Below are 20339 nucleotides of genomic sequence, written 5' to 3' on the forward strand. Positions count from 1 at the left end.
CAACTCACCGCTCCATTCCCACTCAGACCTCACCGTCCGCGGCCTCTTGCATTGTTCCACGGAAGCTCAGCGTAAGCTCAAGGAACAGCACCTCATCTTCCGAATAGGCACTTTACAGCCTTCCGGACTCAATATCGAGTTCAACAATTTCAGTTCATAACCTCAGCCCCTATTATATTTCTATATATATTTTTTTTATCCACACCTTTGGTTTGTGCCTTTTCCTTTTTTTCTCTCCCACATGGCAGCTGTCTCTCATTCTGCCAGCGCATTTCACACTTCATCTAGAGCCATCTTTTGTCTCTTCACCTGTCCTATTACCATCTCGTCTCGTCTTGAATATCTCTTAATGTTTCTTCACTTCCCTTTTGTTCTTTCATCCCCTCCCCCATTTCCCAGCCCCCAAACTGGCCTTTTAATTTGTTTCATTTCCTGCCTTTTTTTTCTCAGTTCTGAAGCAGGGTTTCAACCTGAAACGTTGACTCTATTTCTCTCTCCACGGACGTTGCCTGGCCTGCTGAGTTTTTCCAGCATCTTCTGTTGTTATCTCAGGAAAGGTATATTGGCCTTGGATGGGCTACAGCGTAGATTCACCAGAATTATACTGGGGCTTAAAGAGTTACATTATGCGGACAAGTTTCATAGAATCATAGAAATTTACCGCACAGAAGGAGATCCATTCAACCCATTGCGTCTGTGCCGGCCGAAAAAGAGCTCTCCAGCTTAATCCCACTTTCCAGCTCTTGATCCGTAGTCTTGTAGGTTACGCTAATTCAAGTGCATATCCAAGTACTTTTTAAATGCGATGAGCGTTTCTGTCTCTACCACCCTTTCAGGCAGTGAGTTCCAGGCCCCCACCACCCTCTGGGTGAAAAAGTTCTCCTCAACTCCCCTCTAATCTTTCTACCAATTACTTTGAATCTATGACCCCTGCTTGTTGACCTCGCTGCTAGGGGAAATAGGTCCTTCCTATCCACTCTATCTAGGCCCCTCATAATTTTATACACCTCAATCAAGTCTCCCCTCAGCCTCCTCTGTTCCAAAGAAAACAACCCCAACCTAAAATTCTCCAGTCCTGGAAACATCCTCGTAAATCTTCTCTGTACCCTCTCTAAAGTGGTGACCAGAACTGTACACCATAATCTAGCTGTGGCCTAACTAGTATTTTATAAAATTCAAGCATAGCCTCCCTGCTCTTATATTCTATGCCTCGGCTAATAAAGGAAAGTATCCTGTATGCCTTCTTAACCATCTTATCTACCTGTCCTTTGGGAGCCATACAAAGACTAGTATATACAGTACATTTCACACACTTTGTTAGAAAGTCATTAACATTAGTAGAGATTTTCCTGGGTCTGGATCCAGGCACACTAGATCACCCGAGCACAGTAAATATCAAAAAATCAAGCAGGTCGGAGTGCATGCATTTTCAGGGATCTGTGGACATGCACTCCAAGGTCCCTCTGTTCCTCTACACTTCTCAATATCCTACTATTTATTGTGTATTCCCTTGCCTTGTTAGTCCTCCCCAAGTTTCTTCAACTTGGTTTGTATTTTTTGAGTTTAGAAGGTCAAGGGGTGATCTTTTCAAGGTGATTAAAATGGTAAAAGTATTCGATAAGGTAGATACAAAGAAATTATTTCCTCCGGTGAGGGAATCCAGAACAACGGGGCATAATCTTAAAATTAGAGCTAGGCTATTTAGGAGTGAATTCAGGAAGCACTCTCACACAAAGGGTAGTGGCAATCTGGAACTCTCTGCCCCAAAAGGTTGTGGATGCTGGGTCAATTGAATTTTTTGACACCGAGATTGATAGATTTTTGTTAGGTAAGGGTGTCAAGGGATATGGAGGAAAGGCAGATAAATGGAGTTGAAGTACAGATCAGCCATAATCGAATAGAATGGCAGAGCAAGCTCGAGAGGCTGAATGGTCTACTCCTGTTCACATCTGTATTAATTACCTGACAGATGTATGCCTGGACAGCACTCTAGGTGATATTACTCCGTGGCTGCCTGAAATAAAGATATGGCATAAAAATTATCACTTTTGCAAACACCGACTGAGCTGTCCAGACAGATGATCATGGCTGGTGGTCTTCTATAGTCTCTTTGGCAATCTTCAAACACAGAGCTAAATCCTTACTAGTCTTCATAGGATCTACGAGGCCTGTAAATTCTATGGGGGAGGGTAATATCTTGTAGGTACTGCCTTCTCAAATGATGCTTCACTCTCCTTTCCTCCATTAAAATTGCATACGAGGGAATGTCCATAGGGAACCCCATACTTGGTACTCAGAACCTCTTACTGTGTATAAGGTCAAAACAATCCTGGTGGTCTTAGAAGCCCTCAGGCTGTCAGAGACAATCTTGTTTGAACATTTCTTTAGGCTGTGGGCTCCACAGTATCAGTTTCCATTAGTATCAGTTTATACTGACAAGAGGTACACCTTTTTTATTTAATTTGAAGTTACCCTTGGTGCAGTGGGGTTGCAAATCATGGAATTTGTGGACTCCAACCTCATTACTGCTTACTTTAATGTATGATAGAAAGCTCCCAGCAACATTGGCGGGCACACACATGGAAGGCCTCAGATCGTAACACAAACTACATGCAGCCAATACGGGTCAGAAACTGGTCCCACCCAGAATCCACCTACAAAACTGCTGGTAGATCAATTTTAAGGCAGAGGTTCAACAAAAACAGCAAGTAATTTCAGGATCAGAAACTCCTTACGATAATATTCCCTTTGGGAGCTATACAAAGACTGGTATATACAGTACGTTTCGCACACTTTGTTAGAAAATCATAAACGATAGGGGAGATTTTCCTGGCTCTGTGTCCAGGCACCTGGGCACAGCGAATATCAATAAAATCAAGCAGGACGGGGCGCATGCATTTTCAGGAACCCACAGGATTTTCCAGCATTCGCTATACTCAGGTGATCCAGTGCATGTGGGTGCAGATCCAGGAATATCTCCTCCAGTGTGTATTTTGTCCTTATTTCTAAAACTTCTTGTAGTTCTATTAAAAATGTCAGCAATTTTTGTCACAAATGCAGAATTCTTCCTACAGACTTACACATAAGCCGACATCGCATGTGCATAGAAGGCATGACTATATTCATGCACAATCACAAAAGTACCCATATTTGTTTAAAGTGTTACTTACAAGAATAGAACAATTTGCGGGAGGCGGGGAGGGTGCAGGTGAGTGCAGCAGTGTGGGGGGAAACCCGGCGACGCGGACGTCCTGCCAAATTTAACGTCAGGACGTCATTATAATTTTTTTTCTTGTATTTGCTGCCTGGTAGCCGGCCAAATTGACAGGCTGGCTGGCTGACGAGCAGGAAAACCAACGGCAGGAGGCCACAGCCGGCAATTGCGATTGCGGGGCAGGCTGCAGATCGGGGCTGAGGGAGGCAGGTGTGGAGGGAGGTCACCGATTGTGGCAGGCAGGGCCGGCCTTGGGGAAAACTTGTATTTTGCCGCCCTTTCTTTGAGTTTATGTATGTAATAGTATTAGCGACATTTTCAGAAATAAAGCTGGAATCCCAAAAGTTTTTTTATAACTTAAATAGCTAAGTGACAAATAAATTAAACATTAAACTCATAAATAACAATAGCAAGTAAAAAACTTTGATCCCCAAGATATTTTGAGCCACATCATTCTCAATAGAAAGGATGGCCAGTGAAGATAGCCTGTTGTCTGCCATGGTCAAGTGCAAATACGTTTCTATGAGCTTCAACTTCGAAAAGCTCCATTTGCTGCTTGCCACCGATACAGGCATGGTTAACAGTATCCTGAGTGCTAGCCATGTGTTTGGGAACTTGATCTTGAAACTTAAAGTTTGCTGTTCTTGAGGAACACTACAGTCCACTGAAAGCAGACTTTGGACTTTGGAGTTCTTCGCAGAGGTCGACATCGTTAATATCAGACCTTCTTGACCACAGAGCCCCCCTGACCACGGCGCCCTGGGCGGTCGCCCATGTCACCCACCCGTAAGGCCGACCCTATCAGCAGGGGCTAGAGAGAGGCCACGATCAGCAGAAGGGAGCCCAAAGGCTTCCTTAAGGGGCATGGGGGGAGCGCTCCTGCTCCTACTGGTCCATAAGGAGTGCAAAAAAAGCACTTACCTCCTGGAGCCGGTAGCTTCCACTTTCCTTTTGCTTCCAGGTTTCCCGAGTCCTGGGAAACCCGGCCGGCAACAGTTAAATTTAAATCAGGCACTGTGGGAGTCTGATTTAAACATGTTAATGAAGTGTCCCGCTTCTCTAGGATGGGACATTTGCATGACTCAAAACCTGCTGCTGTAAAAATGTGGCGGGTTGGGGACACAGTCTCTGTTTTTTAATGCTTAACCCTTCCTTGACCGTGTTAATATTGAGGCCCATGGCTCAGAACATTAGACACTAAATTTATACTTACCACAATCTTCAATTGAAATGCAGGGAAGGACTAATCACCTTAAAATAATTTTTACATTTAATAAACATTTAAATAATGCTGTGTATATAAGTTGAATACGTAGGTTGAGATCAGTGGTTGGTTGAAAAACACTAACACGGCCTCATAGCTCTTGAGCATCAGCCTACATCACTCAATGTTTGTTTTATTAGGTAAATGACCAACTCCTGTTGCATATCTTTTCTTTCATTGGTTATTGATAAATGTATTTAGTATTCTTTCAGTTCTGATGTCTGTCCCAGAAAAAAAAACATGATGTTACTTGTAACATAGAAACATAGAAGATAGGAGCAGGAGTAGGCCATTCGGCCCCTCGAGCCCGCTCCACCATTTAATGAGATCATGGCTGACCATCCAAACTCAGTACCCTGTCCCTGCTTTCTCCCCATATCCCTTGATCCCTTTAGCCTTAAAAAATATATCCAATTCCTTCTTGAATATATTTAATGAATTGGCCTCAACTGCCCTGTGTGGCAGAGAATTCCACAGGTTCGCCACTCTCTGGGTGAAGAAATTCCTCCTCATCTCAGTCCTAAATGGCTTACCCCTTATCCTTAGACTGTGACCCCTGGTTCTGGACTCCCCCGCCATCGGGAACATCCTTCCTGCATCTAGTCTGTCTAGTCCTGTTAGAATTTTATAAGTTTCAATGAGATCCCCTCTCATTCTTCTAAACTCTAGCGAATATAAGCCTAATCGACCCAATCTCTCCTCATACGTCATTCCTGCCATCCCAGGTATCAATCTGGTGAATCTTCGCTGCACTCCTTCCATGGCAAGAACATCCTTCCTCAGATAAGGTGACCAAAACTGCACACAATACTCAAGATGTGGTCTCACCAAGGCCCTGTACAACTGCAGCAAGACATCCTTGCTCCTGTACTCAAATCCTCTCGCTATGAAGGCCAACATACCATTTGCCTTCTTAACCGCCTGTTGCACCTGCATGCTTACCTTCAGTGACTGGTGCACAAGGATACCCAGGTCTCATTGCACTTCCCCTTTTCCCAATCTATTGCCGTTCAGATAATAATACAGTGTTTGTGAAGATTTTCTTTGGGAATGTCAGTTTGTGTTGCTGCTCATGGTATTTACTTTGACTAAGCAGGAAATTCCACAAATCTGAACAAAAAATGGTTTAACAGTATTCCAGTTTAACTGCTCCTATAGTATTCACATCTTAAACAGATATGGTTTAAATTGTCACCTTCTTGTTATTTTCAAATACAAACCAGATTTTTTAGGTTTTTTTAGTTGCTGTATCAATGAACTCCCCCTTCACATTCCTGTCAGGTGTTTTAAGTTTTCACCCTTTGTGGTAAACCACTTTTATCGTTCACTATCATTACACTATGGTTATCACTGTTTATATCGTTACACTATGGTTATCACTGTTTACACTGTTGTATCACTACACAAGGTCACCTCTTGCCACGCTGTTATACCTGGGCTGACCACAGCTGACTCCGCCCATGGCTCCGCCTGCTTGTCCAGGTATAAAGGTGGTCGACTGGCTGGTATTCCTCCTTGTTGGATCCGATCACCCACGAGGGTGGGCTCTGCTATTTAGCCAATAAAAACCTATAGTTACTAACTTAACTCGTCGCTTTTCATGAACTGAATTGATAGGTATATCAATTTTATTGGCTAAATTTTGAAATGTCTACAACGGAGCAGCCAAACGACCAGTCAGACGTACAGCCTCAGCCAAACGGCCATCTACAACAGCCCCAGCAGCTGGCCTGGCTACGAGCCCTCCGGCCGCCGTACCTGGATCTAAACCCACAGGCTGCGAATTCAGTCCTCGACTTCGAACACTGCCTGAGCTGCTTCGAAGCCTACCTGGGAGAATCCGGTGTGCCTCCGGCATCCAAACTAAGAGTTCTGACCGCTCAGGTGAGCCCTAAAGTATTTGCACTCATCCGGGACATTGCCACATACGAGGACGCCCTCAACCTACTAAAAGAACAGTATCGGAGCTCTGTAAACTCAATGTACGCCAGGCATCTCCTAAAATCCCGCTCGCAACAGCCAGGAGAGTCGGTTGATGATTTCTTACAGGCGCTGCAAATACTCGGCAGGGACTGTGACTTTAAAGCCGTAACAGCTGCGGAACATACAGATGGAAACATCCAAGATGCCTTCATGAAAGGCCTTCGGTCAGACTACTCACGGCAAAGACTGCTGGAATCAAAGGACCTCGACCTGAAAACAGCTGCTATCCTCACTCGCTCCTTGGAAGTGGCCCATCAGGACCTCGAGGCGTACTCCAGGTACTGTGCTGCGCGAACCTGGGACTCGGGCCCGACCCCGGCCGCAATACCCCTTGCACCGCCGCCTCTGGGACTTACCACAGCGTCAGTGTCCCGGAACCGATCAGGACCGCCACCCCCGGTACCGGCTGCGACATCGGAGCCCCGCGATCGGGCCGCCGGCTGCTTCTTCTGTGGCCAGGCGAAACACCCGAGGGCGCGCTGCCCTGCAAGAAATGCGACCTGCTCCGACTGCCACAAGAAAGGCCACTTCGCGAAGGCCTGCAGGGGGAAAGCCACAGACGCCAGCAGTGCCTCATGCGAGTTGTGGGGGCGGCCATCTTTCATCAAGGCCACAGATGCCAGTATCCCCTCGTGTGAGTCGTGGGGGTGGCCATCTTTGATTAAGGCCACCGACGCCGGCAGTGCCTCATGTGAGTTGTGGGGGCGGCCATCTCCTCCGCCATTTTATTCAACGTCGTGGGCGCCGCCATTTTGTTCACCACACTCGACCGCCACCTTGTCTCCAGACCTGACCACCGCCTCACCCGCAGACTACAGCAGCTCACTCAGCCATACACTAGCCTCCGTCACACTTGACCAAGCTTGCCCGCATCACCTGTCCAAGTCCATGATGGACATCAAAGTAAACGGCCATGCCACGACCTGCCTGTTCGACAGCGGAAGCACGGAGAGTTTCATCCATCCAGACACGGTGAGCCACTACTCCCTCACTGTCCGGCCAATGCGCAACCGGATCTCGATGGCGTCGAGGTCCCATTCTACAGACATCAGCGGCTACTGTGTTGTGACCCTGTCGGTTAGGGGCACGGAGTATAAAAATTTTAAACTTCTCGTCCTGCCCCAGCTCTGCGCTGCCATCCTACTAGGGCTGGATTTCCAATCCCACCTTCAAAGTGTCACCTTGGCATACAGTGGACCCCTCCCCCCACTCACAGTCTACAACCAGCAGCTTTTAAACCGCCCACCGCGTACCACCTGCGGCCTATCCACCCTCAAGGTCCCGCCCCCCTCCCTGTTCGCTAACCTCACCCGCGACTGTAAACCCGTCGCTACCAAGAGCAGGCGGTACAGCGCCGGGGACAGAGCTTTTATTAGCTCCGAGGTGCAGCGACTCCTGAAGGAGGGCATCATCGAGGGAAGCAACAGCCCCTGGCGTGCCCAGGTCGTAGTCGTTAAGACCGGCGATAAACACCGCCTGGTCATCGACTACAGCCAAACCATAAACCGGTACACCCAGCTGGACGCATACCCCCTTCCCCGCATATCTGATATGGTCAATCAGATTGCACAGTACCGGGTATTCTCTACCATCGACCTTAAGTCGGCCTATCACCAACTCCCTATCCGCCCTGAGGACCGCCAGTATACCGCCTTTGAGGCGAATGGCCGCCTCTACCACTTCCTTAGGGTTCCCTTCGGCGTCACCAACGGGGTTTCGGTCTTCCAAAGGGAGATGGACCGGATGGTTGACCAGAACGGGCTGCATGCCACGTTCCCTTATCTAGATAACGTCACCATCTGCGGCCGCGACCGGCAGGACCATGATGTTAATCTGGAGAGATTCCTCTGTACGGCCCAACGGCTGAACCTCACCTACAATAAGGAGAAATGTGTGTTTAACACCTCGCGCCTTGCCATCCTCGGCTGCGTAGTAGAGAACGGAGTCATCGGCCCCGACCCCGAAAGAATGCGCCCCCTCATGGAGCTTCCCCTCCCCCACTGTCCAAAGGCGCTGAAGAGAACCCTGGGGCTCTTCGCCTACTATGCCCAATGGGTGCCCAATTATGCGGACAAAGCCAGACCCCTCATGAAGTCCACCTCCTTCCCCCTGATGGCAGAAGCATGCGCAGCCTTCTCCCTCATAAAGAGAGACATTGCTAAGGCCACAATGCACGCGGTGGATGAGTCTATCCCTTTCCAAGTGGAGAGCGATGGATCCGACTTCGCCCTAGCTGCAACCCTTAACCAGGCGGGGAGACCTGTGGCCTTCTTCTCAAGGACCCTCCAGGGCCCTGAGATCTGACACTCTTCGGTCGAGAAGGAGGCCCAGGCGATCGTGGAGGCAGTACGACGCTGGAGGCATTACCTGGCAGGCAAACGATTTACCCTCCTCACCGACCAGCGCTCAGTCGCTTTTATGTTTAATAACAAGCTCAGGGGCAAAATCAAGAACGACAAGATCTTGAGGTGGAGAATCGATCTCTCCACCTACGATTATGATATCTTGTACCGGCCTGGTAAACTGAACGAACCCCCAGATGCTCTATCACGAAGTACATGCGCCAACGCGCAAATTGATAGACTGCAGACCCTCCACAACGACCTCTGCCACCCCGGGGTCACCAGACTTTACCACTTCATTAAGGCCCGCAACCTGCCCTACTCCATCGAGGAGGTCAGGACCATGACCAGGAACTGCCAAACCTGTGCCGAATGCAAACCGCATTTCTTTAGGCCGGACAGAGTAAGCCTGATCAAGGCCACCCGCCCCTTCGAGCGCTTGAGCATCGATTTTAAGGGGCCCCTCCCGTCCTCTGACAGTAATGTGTACTTCCTCAACATTATTGATGAGTACTCCCGTTTCCCCTTTGCCTTCCCCTGCCCAGACATGACCAGTACCACGGTCATCAAATGCCTGAACGACCTCTTCGCCTTGTTCGGGTTCCCGAACTATATACATAGCGACCGGGGCTCATCCTTCATGAGCGAGGAACTTCGCCAGTTCCTACTAGCGAGAGGTATTGCTGCAAGCAGGACCACCAGCTACAACCCCCGAGGGAACGGCCAGGTGGAAAGAGAGAACGCGACTGTCTGGAAGGCCGTTCTCTTAGCCTTAAAGTCTAAGGGCCTCCCAACCTCTCGCTAGCAGGTAGTCCTCCCGGCAGCGCTGCATTCCATCCGGTCACTGCTTTGCACTGCCATTAACGCCACCCCCCATGAACGAATGTTTGTTTTCCCCAGGAAGTCGACTACGGGAACCTCGCTACCAACATGGCTGACTTCTCCGGGGCCCGTCTTGCTGCGAAAGCACGTGAGGGCCCATAAAACGGACCCCCGGTCGAGAGGGTGGACCTCCTGCACGCCAACCCCCAGTACGCCTATGTGGCATACCCAGACGGGCGGGAGGACACAGTCTCCTTACGAGACCTCGCACCCTCGGGCACCCCTGAGACACCACCATTACCCCCCACCACCCCCCCAAATCCAGCCCAGGTAGACGGCATGCCGGAACCCCACGAGCCTTCGCCGACCGCGCAGACACCAGCATTAACATCGGATACTGCACCACCGCCGCCGCTGCTGCGCCGATCAGAAAGGCTTACGAGGCCTCCGGACAGACTGACATACCCGAACTGGTAGTACACTTCACCCCGCCGGACTCAAATTTAAACAAGGGGTGAACGTGGTAAACCACTTTTATCGTTCACTATCGTTACACTATGGTTATCACTGTTTATATCGTTACACTATGGTTATCACTGTTTACACTGTTGTATCACTACACAAGGTCACCTCTTGCCACGCTGTTATACCTGGGCTGACCACAGCTGACTCCGCCCATGGCTCCGCCTGCTTGCCCAGGTATAAAGGTGGTCGACTGGCTGGTATTCCTCCTTGTTGGATCCAATCACCCACGAGGGTGGGCTCTGTTATTTAGCCAATAAAAACCTATAGTTACTAACTTAACTCGTCGCTTTTCATGAACTGAATTGATAGGTATATCACCCTTTATCTGTTTCATCTGAATCCTATCCCCTTCACGAACTGGCCTGAGTTTTGTCACGGTAAACATATTCAAATGTAACTCAATAGCAGGAATGAACTTAAAGGTGTGTGTGTTTCACTGTTTGTCGTCAGTTTGGGGTCACCTGTCAAGGAATGCTCTCATGAAAAACATTAGTTCAAGGCATTTTTATTAACCAACATTGGCTTACCTCAACAACAGCAGAAACGTTAACATTTTTCAACCAGCTGTTCTCATCATATCAACAGGGCAGTTCTGTCAAACAAGTTTTAAAATGATTTTCTGGGCATATGCAATCTCATACCCACTTTCACCATCAAACTACCTTTAATAGGACAGTTTACACTATGTATGTGATAGGCATGCACAAATCCAAAGTGCCTGTCCTCAACCCTAATGAGCATCATTCTCTTGCAAACTTATGTTTAGACAAACTGTCATTATCGAACACAAGAGTTTTGTAAAATTGCATTTGACAACAAAAGTCAATGCACATTCTCCTTTAGTTGTTCAAATATACATTATTTTGCGACAAAGTAAATGTGCGGGATAACCACAGTGCCTTCAGCTTAAATATCCATCACAAGCACTGTGGGACCACCCCAAGGAGGTAGCTGTTCCAGTACAGCTACAACACTGGCATCTACCCGACAATGTGGAAAACTGCCCAGGTATGTCCTGTCCACAAAACGCAGGACAAATCCAATCCGACCAATTACCGCCCTATCAGTCTACTCTCAATCATCAGCAAAGTGATGGAAGGTGTCGTCGACAGTGATATCAAGCAGCACTTACTCACCAATGCTCAGTTTGGGTTCTGCCAGGAGCACTTGGCTCCAGATCTCATTACAGCCTTGGTTCAAACGTGGACAAAAGAGCTGAATTCCAGAGGTGAGATGAGAGTGATTGCCCTTGACATCAAAGCAACATTTAACCGAGTGTGGCACAAAGGAGGCCTAGTAAAATTGAAGTCAATAGGAATCAGGGGAAAACTCTCCACTGGCTGGAGTCATACCTAGCACAAAGGAAGATGGTTGTAGTTGTTGAATGTCAATCATCACAGCCCCAGGACATTGCTGCAGGAGTTCCTCAGGGCAGTGTCCTAGGCACAACCATCTTCAGCTGCTTCATCAATGACCTCCACTCCATCATAAGTTCAGAAGTGGGGATGTTTGCTGATGACTGCACAGTGTTCAGTTCCATTCTCAATTCCTCCAAATATGAAGACCTGGACAACATTCAGGCTTGGGCTAAGTGACAAGTAACATTCGCGCCACACAAGTGCCAGGCAATGACTATCTCCAACAAGCGAGGGTCTAACCACCGCCCCTTGATATTCAACGGCATTACCATCGCCGAATTCCACACCATCAACATCCTGGGGGTCACCATTGACCAGAAACCTAACTGGACCAGCCACATAAATATTGTGGCTACAAGAGCAGGTCAGAGGCTGGGTATTCTGCGATGAGTGTCTCACCTCCTGACTCCCCAAAGCCTTTCCACCATCTACAAGGCACAAGTCAGGAGTCTGGATGAGTGCAACTCCAACAACACTCAAGAAGCTCAACACCATCCAGGACAAAGCAGCCCGCTTGATTGGCACCTCATCCACCACCTTAAACATTCACTCCCTCCACCACCGGTGCACTGTGGCTGCAGTGTGTACTATCTACAAGATGCACTGCAGCAACTCGCCAAGGTTTCTTTGACAGCACCTCCAAAACCCACGACCTCTACCACCTAGAAAAAGAAGGGCATCAGGTGCATGTGAACAACATCACCTCCAATTTCTCCTCCAAGTCACACACCATCCTGACTTGGAAATATATCGCCGATCCTTCATCGTCGCTGGGTCAAAATCCTGGAACCCCCTCCCTAACAACACTATGGGAGTATCATCACCTCACTAACTGCAGTGGTTCAAGAAGGTGGCTCACCACCACCTTCTCAAGGGCAACTAGAGATGGGCAATAAATGCTGGCCTTGCGAGCACCGCCCACATCACAGGAACACATTTTTAAAAAGTCAGTCTCACACCACAACAGCTTCATAATATTACTGCAGTCTAGAACATTGTCCACAATGGAGACTTTTTGAACTTTGTTTTAATTTTTTTAATGTTAAGAAAGAGTTGATCTTTCCATTGGGCCTTTGTTAATATTAAAGTGAATTGGAATTTGGATGCCAGGAAATGGAACTTTACACGTGTGAAACCTTTGCTTGGCCAAATGTGTGCCTCAGCTCTGTCAGAAGGTCCTGGGTACCCTATGAGGCCATCCTTTCAGAACTCTTCCGAGAGCCTCAAGTACCAATGTAGCTGATTGGCCACTTCAGTCACAGACTGACCTTGCACAGGAACCTTTCAGCGAATTTGCACATGAAATAATAATTAGAGCTTTATACCAGTGAAAAACAATGGTGAATTAACTGATGAAAGATCACCGACCTGAAACGTTGACTCTATTTATATCTCCACACATGCTGTCTGACCTGCTGAGTGTTTCCAACAATTCCTGTTTTCATTTTTGCTTTTGTGAATTAATTGCTATTTTCTTTCATTTTACCATGCAAAAAAGTCATAAAAATTCTTTATTTTTTATTCAAGGATTGGTAAATTAAATGCTGTTTTCATCTCTTCTGCTTACCCCTCTCCTCAATGGTAAAAACTAGTTATCATTTTAAAGTAAATCAGGGAGAGGGAACACTTGCAGGAGCAGGGAGAATCCTACTTGCAAAGTCAAGAGCCAGAGTGAAAGCATTTCTCTATTTAGTGCTCTACCCTTTAAAAGCTATCTAAATCCCAGTCAAGTGTTTTTCAACTGCCAGGCAATGACTATCTCCAACAAGCGAGCATCTAACCACCGCCCCTTGACATTCAATGGCATTACCATCGCTGAATCCTCCACCATCAATATCCTGGGGGTTACCATTGACCAGAAACTTAACTGGACCAGCCACATAAATACTGTGGCAGCAAGAGCAGGTCAGAGGCTGGGTATCCTGCAGCAAGTGTCTCACCTCCTGACGCCCCAAAGCCTTTCCACCATCTACAAGGCACAAGTCAGGAGTGTGATGGAATATTCTCCACTTGCCTGGATGAGTGCAGCTCCAACAATACTCAAGAAGCTCGACACCATCCAGGACAAAGCAGCCCGCTTGATTGGCACCCCATCCACCACCTTAAACATTCACCCCCTCCACCACCGGCGCCCCGTGGCTGCAGTGTGTACCATCTACAAGATGCACTGCAGCAACTCGCCAAGGCTTCTTTGACAGCACCTCCCAAACCCGCAACCTCTACCACCTAGAAGGACATGGGCAGCAGGCGCATGGGAACACAACCACCTCCAAGTTCCCTCCAAGTCACACACCATCCTGACTTAAAAGTATATCACCGATCCTTCATCGTTGCTGGGTCAAAATCCTGGAACTCCCTACCTAACAGCACTGTGGGTGTACCTTCACCACACGGACTGCAGTGGTTCAAGAAGGCGGCTCACCACCATCTTCTCAAGGGCAGTTAGGGATGGGCAATAAATGCTGACTTAGCCAGCAACGCCCACATCCTATGAACGAATATTAAAAAAAACTATCTTAGCTGAAGTAACCTCCATGTTGAACAAAGCTGCCCAAAAAGCCTCACAGAGTAGTAGATGTGCTCCAAGAACAAGAGGATGAGAGCATAAATCTTCTATGGTTCTGTACATTTCTTTATCTCTATTTTACAGCATTCAGCATTTGATCATTTAAATGTGTTCTTGCAGATGTTTTACAATAGAAATCATTTAAGGCCAAAACAGTTTTTAATTACTGAGTTCAAAACATAAAAAAAGCTTTTCTGAAGTCCCCGAAATGCTTTTGATACCAGTACTACCAGAAGACAACACTTAACAAAATCAGTCATAGACAGTACATACCAAATACAGCAAGCAAAGGATCTTCAGAATACAACAAGAGCAAAATCATTATAATGTAGTGCAAAGACAGTGCCTGCAGCAATTTGAATAATTTACGAGAGACTACAGGCTTATATCAATGATGATCTGTCCTATCCCACATAGCACCACACTGGACCTAATTTCACTGAACTGCACTGTGCATGTTTGTTGTCTAAAGCAGCAATATGTTTTAATTCAATTTGGATTCTGTTTAAATGTAATGAGTTACTTCTCCTCCTGAGGACATTTTTAAAGTATTTTTTTTAAGGTTTAGGGCTGCAGACCACATGGTAGTGACAAATGTGGTCGTTGCATTAGCCCTTCTACCACATGGTAGTGACAAATGTGATAGTTGCATTAGCCCTTCTACCACATGGTAGTGACAAATGTGATAGTTGCATTAGCCCCTCTACCACATGGTAGTGACAAATGTGATAGTTGCATTAGCCCCTCTACCACATGCTACCTAAGAAGTTAGGCAGAAAGAAGCAGCTGCAGTTGCACAAGGCTACCAAACTGAAAATGGAAGCCCTAGCAGCGAAACAAAACAACTTGTATTTATATAGCCTGTTAGCAGATTTCCTCTGTGGTTACCATGTTAATAAGCATTTGATAGCCTGGCCACTACCCAAGTCATCGGGACCATGCAGGGAGAGATGAACAAAGGTCTCCAGACAACCTCCCCCACCACCCCCATGATCTGTTGATAGCCCACGAATGGCTTATATCGGATGTCACGTGTGACATGATACTGGGTGTGCAAATGTGAGGCAACTAGCCTGTGGAAATGCATGGTGAAGATGCACTGACAAAGAAGTCTCAGACACCCTCAGTTACTGGACAACAGCACAACATGAAATGGTTAATGTGGTTCTGGAGAGGGAAAAATAATACTTTTTAAATCAAGGCACTGACACATGTTCCATAGAAAAACTGTTAATTAATGAAACAATAAAGACAGAGTTAAACAAACTGGTACCTGTCAGAGAGATTGAAATTAAAGTAAAGAGTAACATAGAATTTGGATTGGAACACTTGAGGACTAGGGAGAAATAATACTTAGCAAAGATTATCTGCAAGATGGATACGGGTAAAGGGAGAGCTGGAGATTCTTTGGTATACTGTAGCTTTCTGTACATTGTAATATGATTTTCTGTGTTTGTATCATGATGTATAGATAGTTTTACCAAATGAAACTTAGACTACTTATGTGTGCTTAGGCAAATGTAATATTAATCTACTGTAAACTCCAAGGTGATCCAAGGTAAAGCCAGGAAGAAAGTTAATTGACCCAGAGTGATTTTTCATTCTCGGTCAAAGGGAGGAATGTTAGAATACTCTAAGATGATTTAAATGGTCAAGGTGTCCCAGCATCCTTTCCCTTAGCGTTTTTAGTGTTAGAGCAAATGTGGAAGAAAGGGAACTTTAATCTTGTCTCTATGTATCAACAACAACAGTTTGGAAATGCAAGGGCAGAGAGTGATAAATACTCAAGGCCAACAAAAGGCTCATACTCTGTTAAAAGACTAGTTGCCAAGACACCATGGAGGAAAAATTCAGTTGGTAGCGCCACCCGTTAGCGCCTTAAGAGGGCGCTAAGTGGGGCACAAAGCAACTAGCGCCCGGGCGCGGCGATATCTGCACCTCTCGCGAAATTGACCGGACATTTTGCGGCGGCGCTAAACAATATCGCCCGATCTCCTGCGCACGCAGACCTTGACGTCATTCGAGAGTGCAACGCCCTTGGGGCGCCCCGGACCGGAAATTGAGTGGTGCCCCCCTCCTTTCCGCCTGGTGCAACCAACGACGGGTTGCCTGGAACGCTTCCCAGTCGCTGTGGGGCTGGGGGGGCGCTAATTAAAGGGGGCCTCTTCCTGGCTTTTGTGTGGTAGCCATTTTTGCACCACTCGTTCTGAGAGAGAGCGCGATTTTGAGAGACAAAGAGAGAAGGAGAGACTTCTGCATTGAGTCAACGCTGTCTGAGGTAGTTTTGGCTTCTGACCATAACTTTGCAGGTACTTTGCTTTTGACCTTCATAACTTTGATTGCCTAGATACTATGGGGGCTGCAATGGATGGGAACGTCGTCCTTCTCCATCACATTTGGAGGGCACAGAGACGCAGAGAGAGAGTGGCAATCATGGCCAGACAGAGGAGGGCCAACAGGCCTCGGTACAGGAGACCTTACCCACACAGGGTTTTTCGCCAACAGTTCTCCTACATTAATATGTCTGAGGAGCACTGTTTGCGAAGGCTGTGCTTCAGCAAGGAGGTGGTCACTGAGCTCTGCCACCTGCTTCAGCCAGATCTGCAGCCTCAACTGAGGAGCAGGACGTCTCTGTCAGTGGCAGTGAAGATAACAGTGGCTCCCAACTTTTACCCACCGGCTCATTTCAATCAGCTACTGGGGACATCGCCAATATCTCCCAGTTCGCGGTACATTGCTGCATCCGTCAGGTAACAAATGCCCTCTTTAAAAGGAGACGAGAGTACATCTCTTTCCCCATGACCCCGGACAAGCAGCAAGAACGCACAACCGGCTTTGCGATGATAGCGGGCTTCCCCATGGTGCAGGGCGCCATTGACTGCACGCATGTCGCTTTGCGGGCGCCGCAAGAGAATGCCGAGGATTTCCGCAACCGAAAGGGCTTCCATTCCTTAAACGTCCAGTTGGTCTGTGACCACAGACAGCTGATACTCACTGTCAATGCCCACTTTCCTGGCAGCAGCCACGATGCCTTCATCCTGCGCCAGACTTCTGTGGCAGACCTTTTCCAGGCACCGCATCACTCAGGAGGTTGGCTTCTCAGGGACAAGGGATATCCTCTGTGCACCTGGCTGATGATACTGCTCCGTTCGCCCAGCACCCCTGCTGAGCTACAATACAACGAGAGCCATCAAGCTACCAGGAACATCATTGAGCACACAATCGGCGTGCTCAAGCAACGGTTCTGCTGTCTGGACCATTCTGGAGGAGCCCTGCAGTACTCGCCTGAGCGAGTCTCCCACTTCGTTGTTGTGTGCTGCATGCTGCATAACCTTGCAATCCTCAGGACCCAGGCAATGCCACCAGGCATTGGAGCACCAGCAGAGGAGGAGGAGGAAGAGGAGGAGGAAGATGAGGAGGATGAGCATCAGCAGCACCAAGGCGGGAGGGAGGCACAAAGTGGAAGGGCCGTCCGTCAAAGGCTCATAGCAAGTCGCTTCTAGGCCCCCTCTGAGGAAATGGCTTCTGCCATTCAAACAAGCTGAATGAAAGCATCCCGCAACCCCTAAGCCGGTCAAGGCAACAATGGTTGCAAAGACCAAACATGTACATTTTGAATACAGGCACTTCTTTATTTCACAAACTCTGTGTGTCTCATTTCCGCATGACAGAGTAATAGAAAGAAACACAAAAAAAAGCAGTCATTCACATAACTGGCTCTCACAACCTGGAGACAATGTCCAAAACAGTTACAAAAATTTGACCACGAACCTCGGCCTTCAATAAAACCATGAAAAACATTTTGTCATACCTCCTACTTTTTGCCCTTTGAGGGTGATCTGCTTCCCTTGCGAAATTCCCCCCTTCCCACCCTGCAGCTCCTCCGTAATGGGACCCCAGTGGCTGGAGCAAGGCTGGGGGAAGGCTGCTGAGAGTCAGAAACTGAGACTGCAGATGGCCTTGAGGGACGGCCTGGACCAGCTCTGGGCCTGGAGGGCCCGGCTGCTGACTGCACCAACTCTGCATGGGCGGCAGCAGTCTGTCCGACAGGTGGTGGCAACTGCAGTGGAGAAGTGCCAGTGGTGGCAGCAGGAATGCTGTCATCTTGAGAGATGACAGCAACTCCCTGCTCGACCAACACACCGGCACTCCCATGGGGCAGCACTTCAGCATCCGGAGCAATCTGATGGAGCACAGATTGCTGGCCTGCTGCGGTGCGGTGAGAGCCCCGGGGAAATGTGCCCGATCCAGCGAGGGTGGCAGCAGTCAGTGCTCGCATGGTCTCAATCTGCATCTGCATGAGACCAGCCACTGACTGCATTGCAGCACTAAGCATTTGCGTGGCAGCTGCCTGTGCTACAGCGAAGTGCTCCACACTCCTTGCCAGTGATTCAATGGATTCGGGCAACCTTGCCACTGCAGCCATGAGCTCAGTGTGCCTGCGCTCCGCCTGGGTGCTCATTTCAACGAGGACCCGCTCCTCCTCTGCGTCCAGTGCAGCAGGACTCGAAGCCATACTCTCCCTCCGGGGAGAAGGCCCCCGAGCTTCCCTACCCCCATCGCGTTGCTGCAGCCCGCTGGGTCCTGGAGCTTCACCCTCATCAGACCATTCCCCCCTGCTCCCCTCCAGGGAAGGCATGTTCCCAGTGTGGGCATGGGCTGCCTCGGTAGAGGGTGGCGCTGATGGTCCGGCTTCCTCTTCCGCCTCGCCTTCAGCTTCACTCTCACTGGCAGCTTGAGGGCCCGTCTCCTCACCTGGTGAATCACCATCTGAAAGCAGGGAGGTACAAGAGTGGCTTTAGCGTGAGGACAGGGTGGCAGCAAGGGAGGCATGAGTGCAGCGATTTAGTGATTTGGATTGAAAGTGTCAAAGGCTGCTGTTGTGAGGAACAAGTGGAAGGAGAGAGGACAAAAATGTGATGACCTTACCATTGCTGTCCAGAACAGGGTCGGCGTCTCCAGTGGCGACGGGACCAATCACCCGGCTTGCCACAATCCTGTGGACGCGCTCCTCAAGATCACTGAGGGGTTGCAGCTGAGGCCGCCCTCCACCGGTCCATTGCTGCTGTCTCCTATTATGAGACAGCTTGGCCTGCAAGAAAAAGGACGGTGTCTGAGTAAATATGCAGCCATGGTCTTGCCTGAAATGCCTCCCATGGTTGAATAGCCCTTACTGTATGCAGCCATGGTCTTGCCTGAAATGCCTCCCATGGTTGAATAGCCCTTACTGTATGCAGCCATGGTCTTGCCTGAAATGCCTCCCATGGTTGAATAGCCCTTACTGTATGCAGCCATGGTCTTGCCTGAAATGCCTCCCATGGTTGAATAGCCCTACTGTATGCAGCCATGGCCTTGCCTAAAATGCCTCCCATGGTTGAATAGCCCTTACTGTTTGCAAAGTGTGGAATGTGCGTGTGTGTTTGATGAAAGGGCCATAGGTGTTGGATGAGTGTTGGGCATTGGGGCTTTCAAGACCCTCTGGCCATAAAGTGAGGTTGAGATGGAGGGATGAAGAGGTTTTGAAAAAAAGGCACTCAACCTGACGACCCGAGTGAGGTCGTTGAACTTTTTCCTACATTGGAGATGGGTCCCAGGCACCATGCTGCTTGAGGACACTCTCTGAGCCACCTCCCTCCACAGTCTTCTGTACTTGCGTGGCAAAGACCTCCTGCCACTCTCTGGGTACAGAATGTATCCTCTGCGCTCCACCCCGCGAACCAGAGCCCCCAAAGCCTGCTCGCAGAAGTGCTGTGCTCGCTCCCTGGCCCTCTCCATAGTGTTTGGCTGCTAGATTTAGCCACAGGTCTGCCCAGGCCGAGATTCAAGGCTCCAATGAGCAGGGTGTGGCTGCAGAGCAAGATCGACCCTCCCCTTTAAGAACTGACCGGCGCCAGTGTGTCTGTGTTCAATCGCTAACTGACAGCACCTGCGCTGCGCCCGCGCTCTGAGGTAGTGTGGTAAACCACTGTTATTGTTTTCACTGTCGTTCACTACCGTTATCGTTATTGCACATTGTTACCTCCTGCTACTCACTGTGTACCTATGCATGCCTCAGCTGACTCCGCCTACATGACCTGGTATAAAGGTGGCTGCCCGGCAACCCACTTCCTTCTTGGAACCGGTCGTCCATGAGAGGCATGCTCTGTTCTTTAGTTAATAAAAACCTTTTCATTACTTTCCTAATTCATCGCCTTTTATGGAGTAA

Source organism: Somniosus microcephalus, chromosome 6 (assembly GCF_052327205.1).
Source record: "Somniosus microcephalus isolate GS21.2 chromosome 6, FLI_Smic_1.0, whole genome shotgun sequence".
Lineage (NCBI taxonomy): Eukaryota > Metazoa > Chordata > Chondrichthyes > Squaliformes > Somniosidae > Somniosus > Somniosus microcephalus.